This window comes from Pteropus vampyrus, unplaced genomic scaffold, assembly GCF_000151845.1.
Source record: "Pteropus vampyrus isolate Shadow unplaced genomic scaffold, Pvam_2.0 Scaffold31, whole genome shotgun sequence".
In the NCBI taxonomy this organism is placed as follows: domain Eukaryota; kingdom Metazoa; phylum Chordata; class Mammalia; order Chiroptera; family Pteropodidae; genus Pteropus; species Pteropus vampyrus.
Window position 1 is genome coordinate 5,183,287 of NW_011888812.1, and position 18,817 is coordinate 5,202,103.

At 38.5% G+C, this 18,817-nt stretch overlaps 1 protein-coding gene across 2 annotated transcripts in view; it reads right to left on the reverse strand.

Annotated features, from left to right (window-relative positions):
* The window catches only part of LRRC4C (leucine rich repeat containing 4C), a 184,439-nt gene that overhangs the window by 149,407 nt on the left and 16,215 nt on the right, over positions 1 to 18,817 (reverse strand). Inside the window, exon 1 of one of the 2 annotated variants that reach the window (XM_023528653.1) lies at positions 10,261 to 12,152. The gene's annotated coding sequence lies outside the window, so the exon portion shown is untranslated. Of the gene's footprint in view, positions 1 to 10,260; positions 12,153 to 18,817 lie in introns of those variants that run through there. The other variant, XM_011356841.1, reaches the window with a different exon arrangement.

Sequence of the window (18,817 nt, forward strand, 5' to 3'; positions counted from 1 at the left end):
GAGACCCATTTCACAATTCACTGGCCACGTGCATTAAGCAGGCAAAGATTTCGTCCTAACAGCCTGCAGTATATCCTATGGCCCAGGTCTGTGATAGGGTCCCCCACCACCCACTAAACCAGATCTCTCACTGTCCCCTCATTTCTCTTTCTTTGGCAATAAATAAGCTAAACAAGAGGCAGCAGCCTAGCTTTAAAGAGACAGGAGGTATTTCCTACTGCACATCTCTCTCAGGGTCTACAGGAACCTTCCAGAGACCTGCAATGCATGCTAATCCTTCCACTGGTTAAGAGAGTGGGCTCCTTCATAGTAAAGTCATTGTTCTTTCTAATTGTCAGAGACTGCTGCTCTGCACTTGCCTGGAGCGATCCAATTAACATATCACCACAACACCAACCATTATAATATGTTCTGTGTCCTACCAACAAGGGAGAGCCCCAATCCTGCTTCCATCCACAGCTTCCGTCTAATTAGGTCTTTAATACGTAAACAGACAGGGGAATAAGAAATCCAAATAGAAGGCTATACGTCCCACTCACTTTCTGCCTAAAAGTGATCTAGTGGAGTTGGAATATTTTTGTTGTTAATGGGGAACAAGTTGAGCAAGTGAGAACAAAAGAAAGGACAGTGGGAAGAAGGAAAAGACGGGGAGCTAAGGACTAAGGACTGAGGGAGATAGAGATGGTAAAAGGGAGGGTGAGAAAGGAGAGGGAAAGGCTGCTGGTTGCTTTGGGGAATTGAAAAACATGTAACTTCTGCTAGAAACTATCGCCATGGCAACGTTCAAACAATACAGAGAAAGCCTTCATAGTTCCAATCTTGCCTTCCTGAACACCACTGTGTAGATGTTAACTCTTTTAGGGTGGCTTCTGACTTTCCGCCTTTTCGGTTAGAAGAAATTGGAGTCCCCTGGATCACTCCCAGTAATGCATTTAAATGAATTCGCCCACATACAAACTCTGGTTTCTGTAGGGGTAATTCTCACTAGAGATCCTCTAACTAAGCTATCAGTATTTTCCCTGCCCAGATTAGAACAGCCAAGTTCATATCAATATTTCTCTCTCTCTCTCTCTCTGCACACTCTAAGGTCTGGCTCAGATTCAACTGTAAGCCATTCAAGAGAAGCACATCTTTACATTTTCAAATGTCATGCACCCTTTTTAAAAAAACCATATTTTAGTTACTGAACTTTCCATAGTCATTATCAAGTCATTGGTTCAAAGAATACATGTTTATTGTACTGAAAATGAGTTCCTAAGTATAATGTTTCTAGGCTAAAAACGACAACAAAGATTAGCTCTATCATCAATATCAACAATAGGATATCTATTAAAGCATTACAAATCGATTAGTCAATCTGTTCTAGGACCACATTTACAATAACAAATGATTTTAATAATTATAAGACCATATTAGTCATTGTAAGAAAAAAGACTTTACTTTTTCTTTTTAAACGATGATACCTACCCCACATCGCAGATACCTATCTGAACAATGAATAAAGCATATAATCAAATAGCTAAATTCTCCTACATTCCCTACAGTGACTTGGTCTAAATCGATGGGATGAAACAAATGAATCCTTTCCCAAAAAACAGTGTTGTCTCAGCAGTTTGCACTTTGTCAAGAACCAGAGACCACCCTTAGCACTGGCTCTTCTAAATAAGGCTTCCCTTGCATACCTCCCCAATTCCTGATACTTTATGACAAAGGATGTAGTAATTAGGGAATATTCCTTTGGACATTCCAAGACCAAAACGTTGACAGGATTTAAAGAGAGAGCTAGATATTAAAATCATTGTGAAGCATTACTATTAATGCTCTCTCATTTACTACTACTACTATTATTAGATTAATAATAGTAATTTCTAAACTGGAAAGAAATTATCAAAAGTTAGAAGAAAAACTTTAAGGAAAAAAAAAAGGAAAACAAGTGTTCCAATTCAACATATTCAAGGCATTTATATTCAAAGACTGAAGAACAAAATTAGATCATGATTAAATAGTACGTTACCATTTTGCACTTTCTTTCATCTAATCCAATCTCTTCTGCTGCTCCTTATGAGAGAAGGGAGGAAGCATCCTTCTGAAGCATGAAGCCATAGTATCTCCTGAGAATGTATACGTGGCTCCATAAAACCAGGTGTTAAAATATGGTGAAAAGTGACTGCAGCTCACCAAATACTTCAATACAGACAATTTTACTAAGGAGATCTTTTTTATTCTCCCATTATATCATTCCATATTTGGGCATAACTCAATCTTAAAAGTCATAGTCTCTTCCCAATAGTCATTCATGAGTAGGAAGGCCCACTCCATATAGCTATGCAGCTTGTGCAATGTACAACTCCAACGGGCTTCATTTTTCTGAACAACATTTTTGTGAACAATATCACCAAGGAGTGTGCACTGCAAAACCTGCAGTGAGCCATTAGCAGCTATGAATTAGAGCATCAACTTATAGAACTATAAATATAGAACTATTATCAATATTTCGAAAAATCAACTAGAAATCATGCAAATTCTCATACAATTGCATAAAGTAATTAAAACATCTTTCCTTTTGGCTCAATTTTTATCAACTCGAGTTAGCAATGTTCTTCTAGTGGATTTCAAGAATGAGGACTGGCAGGTATGTGTTTTTGATTAGGAAAAATGGAGAAACAAATTGCAATGTTTTCATTGGGCAAAAAAGTTTCAAAACATGAGTTCTTACAGCAAAAGTAATAACCATTTATTGGTTCTACCAAAATATATTGAAATTCCTCTTAGCTATGTTAAGCGTGGGAGATGACAAGGTGAGTAAGATGAGGACCATATCCTACAAGATGTCACAGTCTAGTGGGTTTTGGCCAAGTAAGTATAAATGTTATAACAGTGAAAAGAGCTATCACAGATGTGTGAACAAAATGTTGGTATACAGAGGACAGGGAGACTTAGTGGGTCAAGGGGAGCTGGGAGATTTTCCTAGAGGAGGTAATTTGCTCTGACATTTGATATATGAAGAGTATGTCCTAGGCAAATAGAGTAGCTCCTATGAATGCACCAAAAGTAGTTTGGTATGCCTCCAGAGGAATAAAACATTCAGCATGGCAGATAGACAAGAGAAGATATGAATAGGCTGGCCAGATTCTTCAAGAGAAGAATCTGGATTTTATTCTATAAATATATTTATAGATGATATAGATGGGGCTTTTTAGCTTCATTTCTTAGGACAGTTCTTCTGAGGGAAAAATAAATAAGGGACTACAATGAAAAAAAGTAGGTGTCATCAGAAGGACTAGAAAGTTAGATATCTAGGAGAGAAATGGTAGAATCTGGACTGAGGGATGAAAAATCTGAGTTTAAGATAGTGAATAAATGTGATAAGTGGTCGGATATGAGGAAGGTTAAAGAGATATTGATATCATTGAAACAGGACATATATCTTCTTGGAGGGAAAATAATCAGTTACACTTGTATTAAGTGTATAACAGCTACAAGGTAAGGAAGTGAGATCTTGCTGGAGATGGACATTTAAGAGTGAGTCTTCAGTATATACAAGGTGGCTGAGGCCAAGGGTTTGAGTGCCATCTCTCTCCGCGAGCCCAGCTGACATCTCTCAGGGATGCAGAGAGACCAGGACTACAGCAGATTCATGGAGAAGCCCTCGACATTTAAGAAAGGGAGTAGAAGGAGGATGAAGAGAAATAAATACAGGAAGCAATAGTAAGTAGCACCCCAAGTCCCTGAAAAAATTTAGGAAAGCCAGCAGTAGCAAGGGTTTCAAGCGCCACAGAGAGATCAAACATGACATGGACTGAGATCAAATCTGTCAGGCTGGCAGGATATTGTAACTAAACTCCAAACTTATCAGTAGCATTTACCTCATTTTTTTTCATACAATTCTGAGTTTCCAGATAACCTCATAGTATTTTGCAAAGCCTTCTGTCCATTAGTTACATTGAGTGAGTTAGTACAGTTTTTCCCAAGTCTTTCTTAGAAGTTGTCCCTTCCTCACTTATAGGCACATTTGGCTACTACTGAAGACTGGCAAAAATATGCAAGGTATATGTGACCTAAGCATCTGGTTACAAACTTTGTTTCAAGAAACAGGGGAAAGGGAGCTTGCCGACATCTCAACCCCAATTAAAATATTCAGACTGAGTGACAGGTTAGAGGACAGTGAGTGCCATATTTATTTGTTACCAAGTCAATAAGTTTGAATTTACTAATTTTGATCACATTTCTAAAGTCAGAAAAAATGTCATTTCTACTTCCAGCTCCACCACTTAGTTGCTGTATAACCTTAGACAATTATTTAGCCTCTTTGTGTTTCAGTTCTGCAAGTGAGAATTAAGGAGAAAAAATATATAGTTTATTTCCACCACAGTGTCTGGTGCAAGTCAAATGTTCAATAAATGGTAGTCACTACTACTATTAAGAAATAATACCCATAATCTCTGTTAAGTGTTGAAAGCTTCCATAAGCATAGAAAACTGCTATTGGTTTATGTCAAAGTTAAAATAAAAGTTTATTAACCTTACATAAGTTTTTCATCTTTTCCAGACTTCCTTATAAATCTGATCAACATCGGAAAAATATTATTAAAAATAGTATTACTAACTTTGATAGCTAAATTGGAAAACGATTTTCATTTACATACTCAGTAACTGTAAAACATAAAACACAGACTTTCAGTTAAATGTTCCCGTTTCTATGGAAAATAACCAAAGATTTCAATTAAAAGAAAGTAAGCTAGCATTTATTGTGTATTGATTATGTGCCAAATACTTAGACGTGTTCATGCTCCCAAAATAACTGCAAGAAAAATGATCTTTATTTTTATCGCTGAGGAAACTAAGGCACAGCAAGGTTAATTGGCCCACTTAGGATTTCCCAGCCAACAGGTGTAAAATAAAGTTGGAATCCATTTGTCAATTCCAAATCTCATTGTATTTCCCCTACAAACCCTCAAGAGTAAAAAGAATTATTTTACCTTTTTACTCTATAATCAGCCATTATAATACCGATTCTGCCTTTAAGAATCTATACCATTCCCCTTCACATTTTAATAACTAGTATCCTGATATCGAGGATTTTACATTTTTAATTCCTAGGAATCCTGAATTCCTAGGTAGTCAATTATGAATGCAGAATCCTAAAATCTTAGCACATGAAAGAATCTTCGTTTTTACTTTTATTTAACGGAGAATATAAGACCAAGAGGCGAGGTGACTTGTACAGATTGTTACAGTACATCACTGACAACGCTGAGAATAAGAATATACTGCATGCATCATCTAATTTTCAGATCTCGGCTTTTCCAACATAAGGAAACCACTTAATGGTTCTTAATATCTGCGTGTGTGTGTATGTGTGTGAAATGTCATACTTGTGCACACTCACATACATACACACACAGAGTCAATACACTCATTGGTATTTCTAATTAAGCTTCTATAAGTTGCATAGGTAGGTACCTGCATTTGAGTCCTCAGGAGGAAATATCTGTTAAAGTAAGTTCTGTTAGTCGGTCAAGGAATGTGTACTGCATGCACACTATTTGTCATGCTGAGGGCATGCCAGAGAACAAATAAAATCTTGCCCTCAGAGATTGTTACAAGCACACTGTTTCAACCACAAGATCTGTCCAACCAAATTTCAACTATCAAATTTACATTTCTTTAGATAAATCATTTTGAAGGAGGACGCAACAGATTCTTCATCCCCTTGGAGAGTTTTCCAAGACACCATTTATAAATCATTATTTTTTTTTGCCTGTATTATAAAATATTTGGCAATCTAATGAAACTTTACATGGATACAGTATATTTTCCACAATTCACAAAGTATATTTTTATCTTTCCTGAGGGAATGTCATTCACTAAAGTACTTCTAAATAGTTTTAAAAGTGTAAGATCTTACCGAAAATGGTTGCAACTATTTGTGCTACTCCGACGTTAATCTTGTCTATATACTTCTTTTTTACTCTCTACAGACATAAATTTAGACTAACAGCTTCCTTTAAAAAAGGCCAGACCTATTTTTTGCAAACTGTGCATTACCTAAACTAAATTCAAAGATGCTCGATTTAAAAGTGTATTTATTGAATGCCTGCTGTGCATGACATATGCAATCTGATTTTATCCTCACGGCAGTCAGTTCCATATGGATGTTATAACCTCTATCTTATAGATAAGCAATTGGGTTCAGAGAGATTAAATGGTGCATGACCCAGTGGGAAACTGAGTATTTAAACTCTCTTAGGATGCCAGAGTCCAAGTTTACCGAATTTCTCAGTCACCTTTACGAAGTACACAAAAAAGTAAAATCTATCAAATGGTAAGAACTCCCACAGATGATCTCTTCTTAAGATCAGCGAAGATGGTTAACTTTAGGATGCTTCTTCAAAACCGACACAGATTTCAAATAGACTTCTGAATTGAAAAGAAGCAGTATAAAAATCCAATGGACAACTCCTCAGCCTGACCTTTCTGTTACAACTTACGGATATGATATCAAGAATATCAATCATTACAACAATAGAACTCTTTTCCCCAAGTCTCCGAGAGCATACTGAGGAAATGGACAGAACACAGGGCTGCAGTTGTAGAGGATGAAATTATGAGCAAAGACCATGACTGGCTGCCTCAGGAAACCACTAGTGAGTTGTTGGTAGGTTTGAACATGCAAACGGAAAGACAAGTCTACATAAAGTCTTGATTCCATACACTTCATCAAGCCTTTATCCTATCACAAAGTGATGTTTAACTAACACAGGATTCGTTATAGCTCTGAATCCAAATTGTGAATTTGTGGGCCTTCAGATTAGTAATGGAATTTTATGCTATCTAATTTAAATTATATCATTGCCTAAGATCTGCCTTTATTTTGTGCATTTCAGGTCCAGACAATGTAATGAGCAGCTACAATTACGCATTTAATATACAAAATCTATCTTTGCAACTTTTAGACCAAAATAATAGCAACACAATAATAGCATTATTTCCTCTCTAAAATCTCATTTAAGTATTATTTTTACTGAGATCTACTTTTCTACACTTTAAAAAGGAAAATCTTGATTTTTGGTTTCCAGCTGGAAGCAGCATTTCATATCTAAAATGATCCCTTGCAGCCAATCTGTACTGTTAAGATCTCAAAAGAAGAATCTGGCAAGTACTGTTAGGTCAGTGCACATTCCCTGGTTTTCAAGTGTAGCCACGAGAACCAGTAAAGTGCTTGGCCAGCCTGCATTCATTCCCAGGAAGTTAATCCAAATTAATCCTAGAACAACCATAACAAACAGCCCTCTTTAGAGGGCCTATTATGCCTGGGGCTTTGCATAACATTACTTTTAATTCACAAAACAATTCTAATTAGTTGAATTCTAATTTGTTGGCATTATCATTCCCATCCTGCAGTTGTGAACACAGAGGACTAGGAAAATTAAAGGTGTGGTCCAAAGGGTAGAGCTTTCAAATTAGAGGAGAAAGATATGTGAAAAGGAAACTTTGAAACTTGCACATCCAAGCAGTTTTGGGGCCTGTAGTTCTAAGCAGAATCCCAGTACCCATCTACCTACTCACAAATGTTATTCAGTAGGCACCAACTTCGGCCCTGAAATACTCATGAGGTAAGTTTTCAGGTTTCTCATGGCCATAAATCTCTCATCAGTGAAAGATTTATTTTATAGGGGTGATAATAGGCATTGTGAACAAGCTGCCTAAATGCAGAGCCAACTCTGACTGCCAAACCAAAGAAGCTAGCTAAATCCCAGGCTGGGCAATGTGTCCCTAACTGTAGAGCTGGGTGAGTGAGTGATTCACCAGCACGAAAAACGAAGATATCCTTGGATGTTCCATTATCTCCAGATTTGAGGAACACGCTTAAGTGGAGGTGGGTGGGAGGAAACATTTCAGCCCACAATTTTTAAATTGTTCTCTCTGCTCCTCACCCCTTTCCCCCCTCATTCAGAAAAATTCGCATGTGGGAGTAAATGTGGAGGGTACAGAGAGGGTGATGACAATGTGAAGGCAGGAATACACTTGAGGTCTAACTGGAGTAGCAGTGAAGAAATTCTGATGTCAAAAAAAAAAAAGGGGGGGGGAAACCCTCCTCTGATTGGCAGAGCCAAACTGATTGCAAGGTTGGGTTTCCCACTTGATGCCCAGAACTGAACTGTGCAGTGAAAACGTCAAAATACTTTTTTCCCCCCTTTTCCTCTCTTTTTGTCAGCTGTGCTAAGTTACAACTGAGCAGAAACTTAAGATAATCTGAAACTATGATCACAAGTGGTAACTTAACTGAGGTCATGTAAAAACAAAACAAACAAACAAACAAACAAAACTGCAAGGAGAGATAAAATATGCAGCAGCCTACAGAGAGATCAAGGGGGGAAAAAAAACTGCATGATTATTTTCATGAGTTGGTAAATTTATTGCCTGATCTGTGTCCCAACAGGAAACATGTGCCCAGAAAAATAAATTAGAGAAGTGCTCAGCTGTAGGCTAGTTTAGTTAAGGAGTAATGAAAAGGATAAGAACAGATGATGTGAGTGAAGAACAGGCTCAGATGCTTTTAGCAACGTGTCTCTGGTTTCTATTATCACTTCTCTAATATAAATCTAACTCCATGGTTCTTTAATGACTCTCTAGGGACCACCTCTCACCGGATTAAATGCGCCCAGCACCAAATGAGACCCAGGGGACTATTGTCTTTCATCTCCTTCAGGATATGTCAGAGTTGTGGATCTTATTATTATTATTTTTTAATAGTATTAAAGCTAGGATAATCTGAGCTCTGCCATTAAAAAAAAACAAACTTGAAACGGATATGAGTGTTAGACATGGCCTAGTCTTGAGATCCAGCATGATAAGAGTTATTTCAATCCCTCAGGAAAGGCACTCTCCTTGACCCTTCTAGATAAAAATGGCAGCTGTGGGGACAGAAGTAGCCATGCCGTGTATGGCTGATTCCCATCTAGTTTGGATTATGAATTGTTTTTGTCTGCTGTTCTGAGGCCTGGGTGAGTTACCTGTCTCATACGGTTTGGCCATTAACCAAGGAGTTATAGCTTCTCGAGGCCACAGTTTCCTTTTTTATTGGCATGACATCTCTGAAGAGTCTTTTGGCTCTCAAGTTATATGAGTCTCTGGTTCTGACAGAAGGCCCCAGAAGGAATAAAGAAGGGTGAAGGGGAAGAGTTCTGTTTAAAAAATAAATTAAAATTAAGAAAGAAAAAGAGAAAGGAAAGAAAAGAAAGGAAAAGAAAAGGGGGAAAATCCAGCTTCATGACCCTGGCAGCTATGGAGAGGAAGGGAGTGGAAAGAGGGGTGATCTTACAGGCCCTCAGGCTCTCTAAGGATTTTCACCCTCCTTTTATTTTTCTTCATTGACCTCTTTCTCCCAAGGCAAAGCTGGCACATGAGAAATACTGGAGCTCAACACACAGACCATATCTTTAGCTCCTTTATCTAAGTTACCACAGGACACTAGATTTCTGCCTTTTACTCAAGAGCCCTGTCCTGGTGATGTTGAGAAGGTTTCTGGCAAAATGCAAGCCTTCCTCAATGTAGGTAAGCCTCTCTGTTATCCAAAGAAGTAATTAGTTAGGAGGGAATGGGGTTGAAGATAAGTGGGTCCTCCTCCTCTGATTCTTAGCACTGGCAAGAATCTAGGCAATCTGAAGACCACATTTGAGCATGTGCATGCAAGAGAGATCGGAAAAGTGCAGCCACCTCTTTCCACCACTTCCTCCCCCATACCCACGCTCCCTCCCTCAATCCACCCACCAGCCAGAAGCCAACCTTCAACTGCTGAGTTTATTATCATATTTTCATGTTAATACATCCCAGTGATCTGCAGTGTCAGATTGAATAATGAAATTTAAATTGGGCCCCTTCGATTTCCAATGGCTAAACATTTATACATCCAACTCCAGGGCTGCTGTGCAACTTAAATGTATTCTAGAGTGTCAATCACACAACACAAGCACCCCACACTGCAGCAGCTTTCTTGGGGAGATTTTTTTCCCTTGGTGAACATTTGCAAAGGCATTTGCCCAGGATGCAGACAACCTGCATCATTATAGCAAACCAGTTTATCTGTGAGCACAGACTGATGAAGCAAATGCGTGGGCCACCCTCTTTCTTATTTCTGGCCCCGTACAGTGATGTCTTAAAAAATCCCACTTAAGAAGGTGATGGGATGAAGGCACTAGGAACACTAAATTAATGGACATTTTCTTCACCAATAAGTAAGAAAATAAGAATCACTCACTGTATTTCAGACTCATCACAGCAACATCCAGACGGAAATCCAGGTGGCTAAGAACAAGCGAAAACACATGATCTTGACACCAAAAAGAAAAAAAAGAAAAAGGAAAAAAAGGAGGTTGATGAAAAATCCAACTGCAATTATCCATCAATTTTAGTCAACACAGGCACAAATCCAACTGTGCTCTGCTGTTTTCTCTCCCCCAATCAATGCCTCATTCTGCCGCGGTCAACTTTTCTTCTCTGAAATTTCTTTGCAGATGTATTATTAATTTCCTCTCCTCTTGTGGGAAATTCAAAAAGAAAAGAAAACACCATACCAGGTCTTTACTGTCCTAAAAAAAGCCCCAAACTTTTCATTCCAAAAATATCTCCTTGGCTTACTTTCTCCTTTATAGAGAAAAACGAACATACTTTTTCTTTATGGATCCTCGGTACTCCATGTCCAATCATCCTTTGGGGGGGGGGGCAGCTGTTTTATTATTATTTATTTATGTCAGAGCACACCAACTCCCGCGGGTCTGAAACTGGTTTATTTCATTTTTCAATATTCCCTGTGTGCACGTATACACATTTGCGTTAAGATCCAGGTCTCACACGAAAAAGCTTCGTTCGTCTTTCTCTCTTGCACGATCAGTTTATCCACTGCGTTCTGTTCCAAGAGAGAGCTGCGTCCCGCATCCTTCATTTTTGCAAGGCACCCAACCGCCACAGCCACCAAAAAGTCTCCGTTTACATCGTCGATTCCTGTCTCCAGATCCCCCCCTTTCGAAGAATTTGGGGATCAACTCCCCCCGCTCGCCACCCTTCCGGCCGCCCCCTTCTCCAAAGATCTGATTAGATTTCTCATCACAACCCGGTGCGCAACTGGATTTTTGATTTCAGCCACCCGGCCAGCCACCTTTCCCTCTCCCTCCAAACTCCCTGTTATATCCTGTCTCCTTCCCTCCACCGCCTCTGCAATTTCATAATCTCACGTTAAATGGAGTGCGGGGGGCGGGGGCGAGGGCGGGGGTGGAGGTAGTGGAGGAAAATTTCAAGGCTCCGTCAGCTGTCAAGAAGAAACCCATTCCTCCCCCTCTACTTTTTTTTTTTTTTTTAAGGCCCGGGGTGGCTTTCGCTTCCTCTGTCCCCGCCCCCACCCCGGCACCCGGTCCAGTTCCTCCAGGTGTTGCAGAACTCGGTGAGCAGGGCCAGGATCACGGGGGAGACGCGTGACGCGGTCCCTCGCCGGTGGCCCCGGCCGGTCCCCCGGTTCCCCTCTCCTCCATCAGTGGACAGCGGATCCGGGGGCGCTGCGGCGAAAGAAGTTCACACTGAGCTTTTATTTCAAGTGGGGCGGGCGATGTGAGGGGACCAAAGGGGTGTTAGGCAATTAAAAATATATTAATAATAAGAAATGAAAAAGCTAAATAGAAAATGGAACGAAAGAGGTAAAAAAAAAAAAAACAATGAAGAAGAAAAAAAACCCTAATCGCTGGCTCCTTTCATCCTTCGCGAATGAAACTGCAGCTTTGATCTCATTTCCAGCTGCGTCGGATACATTTCGGAGCCACAAGTTGGTTCCTCTTGGCGCAGACCTTCCCGACGCCGGCTAGTCGTCTGCGAGGAGATGCGTTCTCGAAGGCGCAGCTAACTCCGCGCCGCCCTTAGCGCCATCGCCCTGCGCGGCAGAAACCCCGGGCCCCTTCCATCCACTTGGGCTTGAACTCTCTTCCTTCCCCTCCCTCTTCTCTCTCCTTTCCTTTCTCCCAAATAAATAAATGCGCTCCCTGTGCAAGCGGCAGCTCCAGCCAGTCTAGGCTTTCCCTTGGCCAATGCCACGTCCCAATGTTTAGGGTCTTAGCCCCCAAATCTCTCGGGCTGCAGTCCCCTTCCCTCCTATGCCCCTCTTTCCTTCCCCTTTCTCTGCTTGTGATCAGTAAAATACAATTACCCAATTACCTCCCATCATCTTAGCACTGATTGGTCAATTGCATTAACACTTGAAGTCAGGGAAGAGGGGATTGGAGCCTCTGCGGTGTGGCACCGCTGCCACCTGGAGGACAGAGTCAGAAGCAACCCCCGCGCTCGGAGGTTAGTAATAGGCGCAGAAACTCAGGGGTTGTGTAGGAGAAGTTGTCTTTTTTTTTTTTTTCTTTTCTCTCTAAAGGCCTGTTTTCATCCTGAAAGCCAGGAGTTGGAGCTACAAAGGGGAAGACAATGAAATCAAATCACCACTAGGATTCAAAAATCTCAAAGATGTTGCTTTCGGATTGCTGGGTAACATCCTCTACCCCGCTCTAGCCAAGCAGGCTGGTCACAAGGTAAGGATTAACGCGGTACTATTACTTAGGACAGGCTGATCAGAAGGAATCTAGGAGTAGCTGAAAAGCTGCGAGCGAGGGTGCCTGTTGTCCAGCTGGATAATCTCACTAGGAGGAAGCACTGTAAAGGCTAGATAGGAGCCTTCGGCTCATGCAGTGTTGCAGTAAATTGGCCTGTTCAGTTTGTACAAGACATCCAGGACAGTTTGACAACTCAATTGCAACATCCCAGGCTCCTGGCTGTGGGCTTTTCCAACGACTCACGTTAGGGGGGAAGGTGACACATTTTAATTTCACCGGGTATCCTTAGAAAGATGGAGGGCCCCACAAAATAATATTGTTGATAATGTATTTATGTTGGTTTCTTTCTTCACTATACAGTCATCCTGAAGCCCTTTCTGTAAGCTATGATTACTCATTTTATGTCTTTCAAATACATAACTTTGAGATACAAAAAGGGTAAAATGAAGAATGATAATTCAAACAATAAAAGATTATATATATATATTGGGGGAGGAAGGCAAATAAATATGTTTCAGGCTTCACAATTAATGATCTCTGTGCCGATTTTCTTTACTTTTGAGAGATGAGAATGTATACTTGGTTTAAAACCAGTTTTAAAGAGGCTGTAAGTTACTCTGTTCAAGCACAATACATAAAGATCTGGGTCTTTATGTTACAAATCATGATGAGAAGTGGCATTAGACAAAAAGTAAATTTTTGCTAAAGGAACATCCGAAGCATCCAAATTCACACCAAATGTTCTTTTTTTCTTTCCTATTCTTTTCATAGTGCAGACATAATTCCTTATTTAGAGTTAAAAAATAAGAAAAAGAATTACACGTATACACTTCTTTGGGTATTAAGCACATACTGTAACATGTATTTCAGATTATCAGCACCTGTAAGAGGACAGACAGGCCTTTCTTTACACATGGGTTGTGATTTATTATAATTTCTCCATCTATTTAGAGAGCTTTGATGTAGTTATGAATTGCATCAAAATGTGAATTTGTTGAGGGGTAATGACATTGTTTCTGTTTTAAAATGAATGCTCACTGATCGATTCATAACACTAGTGGGCAGTTGACTATAACTTTAATTTGCCTTTTGAGCTCTTACCCTTCTATGCCAATTACAATTTACCAACTAATAAACCATTAAAAGTGCACTCACTAGCTGCTCTAGATAGCTTCAAAGGAGCCTACCCTCTGAAGTAAGCTAGAAGCCATTTGAAATGGAATTTTGCTTTCTAGGGACTTTGACAGCAAGGAAAAGGCCAATGATTTGTTTTTCAAAGCTTATTATTAGCTACCTACCAGACATCTTTAAAGGCTTTCAGAATGAATTAATCTATCAAATAAAGCAGCAGGGAAGGATCAGTGCTCTTTAGCCAAAAGGAAAAAGAAAAGGCTTCCTATTTCTGTTTTCTTTCCTATTCAGCAACTACGATTTCTTTTCTCACATCAGCTACTCATTTACATTATATAACCTTGAATTAGTCATTTGGCTTTCATTTTTTTTGACTCAGGCTCAACCAATTATTATTGGATATCCATATGGCAAGGTCTTTTGCTAACTTCTCATATATGTCATCGTATTTAAAACTCAAAACAACCCCTTGAGAGATTTTTAAAGAGGGAAAGTGAAGCTAAAGCTACATATTTGTAAGTGACACAAATAAGTTTTGAATTCAGATCTATTCCATTTTTTCCAATTTTGCTGTAATTTCTATGTTTGGGGAACAAGGGGAATACATCTAAGACACGCATGAGCATTTAGGCTGTCGTTATCAGCCCTGAATCCCAGAGGTAAATTTGTAACTCTGTGAGGGAATGGAGTTGTCACATTTGTCACCGAATGAATGACTTTACTCAAAAAGAATAGTAGTAAGTAGTAAACAAGCTGTCATACAAATATATATGCAAATTACATTATTATTAAATAACAACAAATTATGTAGTAGGAGTTGTCAGGTACTGTCAGCAATGACAGGGTATGTGTTCAAGTATAATTTTTTATAAAAGCTCTTTTAGAAGACATAATTACCTAATGAGCAATGTATTAATCACATTGTCACACTTCAGTTAGCCCATCTAGTTACCAAAAGCAAAAACAGAACAAATGCCATTAAAAGAAGATGACTTGGGAGAAGAGGGACACGTGTTGCTAATATGGCAAGTTTGTTCTGTGGACATAAAGAATTCTATGTTTTCCGCTGCTGATTTGTAGCCATTTGGGGTAGTAAAACAAAAACTATCATGTTATTTCACTTTTTGTTAGTGACTCTACCTGGTGTAATCTTTAGCAAACAGCAGAGGACAGTATCTTGTAATCAGAAATACAAAATAGCAAAAAGAAAGAATTCAGTTACTTAGCTTAAAAAAAGAGAAAATATGGATGTGGCTATTCTGTGTATTAATTTTATTTAACAGACTGTAGGCTACTCTTTTTTAAAAAAATACATAAGATTTGAATCTTTATGTTACAAATTCTGGGACTAGATAGATTGTCCCTTTTCACTTCTGATACTTTTAAACAGGGACCAGAATATCCTGTGGGATAATCATATCTAGCTTGCCTCTATAGTCACACATGATGAATGACATGTGAACTAGCTTCTTTAGAACAACATTTTTTGAAAACTACTTTAATGTTAAAATACCACATTTAGTGGGAACTTATTACACATGTTATGCTAGACAATACTCTGAGAATGTTGTATTTCTGGGCTAGCAGATATCCTAATAGTAATCTATCTTTTGTTCTTTGAAATATAGATAGGATACTAGAGTCCAAGTAGATTTGTAAGTTTTATTTTTTTTAAAAAAATCTTCTCTACAGTGGCTACCCCTTCACCCAGCCCCCAATCCATGTACATTCATGACCTGCATAATGATGTTTTAGTCAATGACAGATGCACCAGATGCAAATGATTTGCTAATGCCTGTATTTTCCCCTAAACCTTGATTGATTTCATAAGCATGTTTTTTTTTTTGTATTTCTAATGCTGTGAACATAGTTGAATAAATAAATATTTATTATGACATTAGGAAATGGAAGAACCTGCGTCTTTTGTCTCTTATTGAATATTCTTTTCACTGTGGCACACAAGATGTTAGAAAAAATGAGATACTGCAATTACAAATAGAAAAACTAATAAAAATGCCACCAAATAAATAATTTAACCAGAGAATTATAACTTATGTATCAGTTAGCTATTGCTATATAATAAACTATCTCAAAACTTTGTAGCTGAAAATAGCAATCATTTATTATTTCTCATGAGTCTACGAGTAAGTTAGAGATTGGTTAACTGGCTCTTTTTATCTTGGCTGGGTTGTTAGCTGGTCTAAGAAAGTCTTCACTAGGACACTGGAGCAACTCAGCTCTATCCGATGTGACTCTCGCTCTCCCTGTTCATGAGCTTGGCCCAAGGAAATCTCTTGACAACAGAAGAAGTCCAAGGAGCAAGCAGAAAAGTTTGAGTACTTTTTCGAGCTTCTGCGTGAATCAAATCTGCTTACTTCACATTGGCTAAAGCAAATCACTTGGTTGAGTCCATTGTTACAAAATAGGACAGGTCATTCCATCCACAATGAAAGGCCATTATAAACATACATGACAAAAGAGGGTGAAGAATTAGGGTAATCATTGCAATCAAGCCCAACTTCTGGCCCTTACAAATAACAAATTTTAAATGACTACTGGGGTTTACAAGAAAGAAAATTCTCCACATAAGGGGTCAATTAGTCACCTATTTCTTTCTAAGGATGAGTAGTAACCTCCCATTGTGTACCAGGTATCATGGAAGTTATCACTAACTTTTCTGCTATCCCAACTTTCCTGCTCATATCCATTGATGCTAATTCAGGAATATCTCACCCATCAATCTGCCCAATTCTTTTTGTTGTGTTACTTTCCGAAGACCACTCTCAGATTCCTCTGTGGACTCTTTGCCACTAATCCTTCTTCTTACCCATGCCATCCCCTCTCTAGCACTAGTTAGCATCTGGAAAAGAAAAGCTGTGATAAAATATAAAGAAGAAACCATACAAGAAAAAGTATATTCTTTATGTACGATAACAAGAAAGCACAACACTGGGAAAACTATATGCAGTGCATAGAACAAAGCATTTATATTTTATATACATAAATACTTCTTTGAAATAACTATTAGAAATAAAAGAGAAAACCAAAAATAACCTTACAGATGAGTAGGGGAAAATACTAGTCAATTTGCAGAAGAAGTGGTATTGTTAATGCTTATTGGTTCCCATGTTATTTAGCACAGTGCCTGGCTCTTTGGTCTTAATACATTCTGATTCGTAAACGAATGAGCTGTCTACTTGTTTGAGGGAGGAAAGTGAGTAAAGAGTAGGTACGGCAATTACAAGCAATAGTGACACAATATGGTTAGAATTTTATGACACGTAAGTGTAAAGAGCTGGGGGAGCAGAGGAGGCACTAGCTACCTTTATGTGGAGACAATCCCAGAGGATTTCACAAATAAAAAACCTAAAATATAGTAGAGCTTCATTAATGTTAGTGTATAGTTTTGGATGCAGGATTGCCCATGTTGTGGCCAGAGGAGAGAGAATAAGGTACATTCCGAGAAAAAAAAAAAAAAAATTTGTAGCTCAAAGATTAGCAGGGCTACAGTTTTGCTAAATTCAGCAAATAGTCTGGATCTATTGATCAGACTATTAGATGACATGTAAAACTGAGAGCATTCAGATTTTGAAAGTTGTCTTAAAATGTTCTTTTGAGGAGGATATCAATCGGAAATGACATCTGGGAAAGAAGAGCATCAGTGAAGGGGAGCATTTTGAGGGAGGATTCTTCCTTTCTGAGACCTACTAGGCAACATGGCAAATTCTAGGAGTGACACAAAGTAATAAGAAAAATGCTGATAGAAACAATTGTATGACAATCTGGCAACCAATTTTGAATCAATTTATACTCAATTACATTTTAGAAATCCTTTTAAATGGTGACTCAATCTCTTACAGAACACAATCTCTTTTATCAAATGTCTCTAAGGGAGATGGTATCTGTGCATTGAAACTACTGGCAGTGTTTTTGTACTCTCTAAATTAGGATTCTTTGCACCGAGATGAAAATTGCCCGTAAAGGTATCTTTAAAATTCCACCAGGAATTAGTAGATGGTGTGAATCCAGTTGTGTAATTTGGGAAGACAGCTGCATTTTATCTAGCTAAATCAGCACTTGATACTAAACAACTCGTAAAGAATGTCACTTTATATCAGCATTAGCCATGTAGTGCGGATTCAAGAAATGATAGCCTTATTTTCTCCACCATATCATCATTGTGTCTTCAGGAAACGAAGTACATAGATTTCAAAATTCAGTTCTCTTCACATTGAAGATGCATTAGCACATTTGTGATCCCAGGCCTCTGGCTGACTTAGTAGCACATGATTCAAATAATGTCAGACAATCTGTGTTTTTAAATGTCCAGGTTTCTAACATGCACAGCATTTTTGAAGGATGTAAATGACTGTCTTGTAGATGCTGCAGATTTCAAAAACCTAATCTATGGTATTTGCAAGGAACGTGAAAACACCTTTATCACTTCAATGAAATATTTCTTCAAACACTGACAATAAGCATATGTAAAGCAATACTATTCAGAGTCAACTTTCAAAATGGGAAGAAGTTGAGAATCCTTTGATTCACTACACGGATCTTTTTAATCCATCAACAACTGTATAAGTTTTATAGGGAAATGAGATATGAAATAAATATCCCTGCGGCAGATGAACATTATGTGTCTCGGAGTTGTGGTCTTATTGCACCGAGTGGACATTGGTGAATTGAATAATTGAGCATTTGGCATCTTACTACAACCTTCAGTTGACTATTTTCCTGAAAAGGATTTCTATTAAAATTTTAAGAATTTTTATGGAAGTTCAAAATTTCACTAGGGTAACAATTACACCATACCATAGATACATGGTTTTTTTTTCTAAAGAAGACATGCAAATGGACAACAGGCACATGAAAAGATGCTCAACACCACTAATCATCAGGGAAGTGCAAATCAAAAAAAACAATGAGATATCATCTCTCAGCTGTTAGAATGACTATTATCAAAAAGACAAGAAAATAAGTGTTCGCCAGGGTATAGAGAAAAATGGAACCCTTGTGCACTGCTGGTGGGAATGTAAATTGATGTAGACACTACGGAAAACAGTATGGAGGTTCCTTAAAAAATTAAAAATAGGACCACCA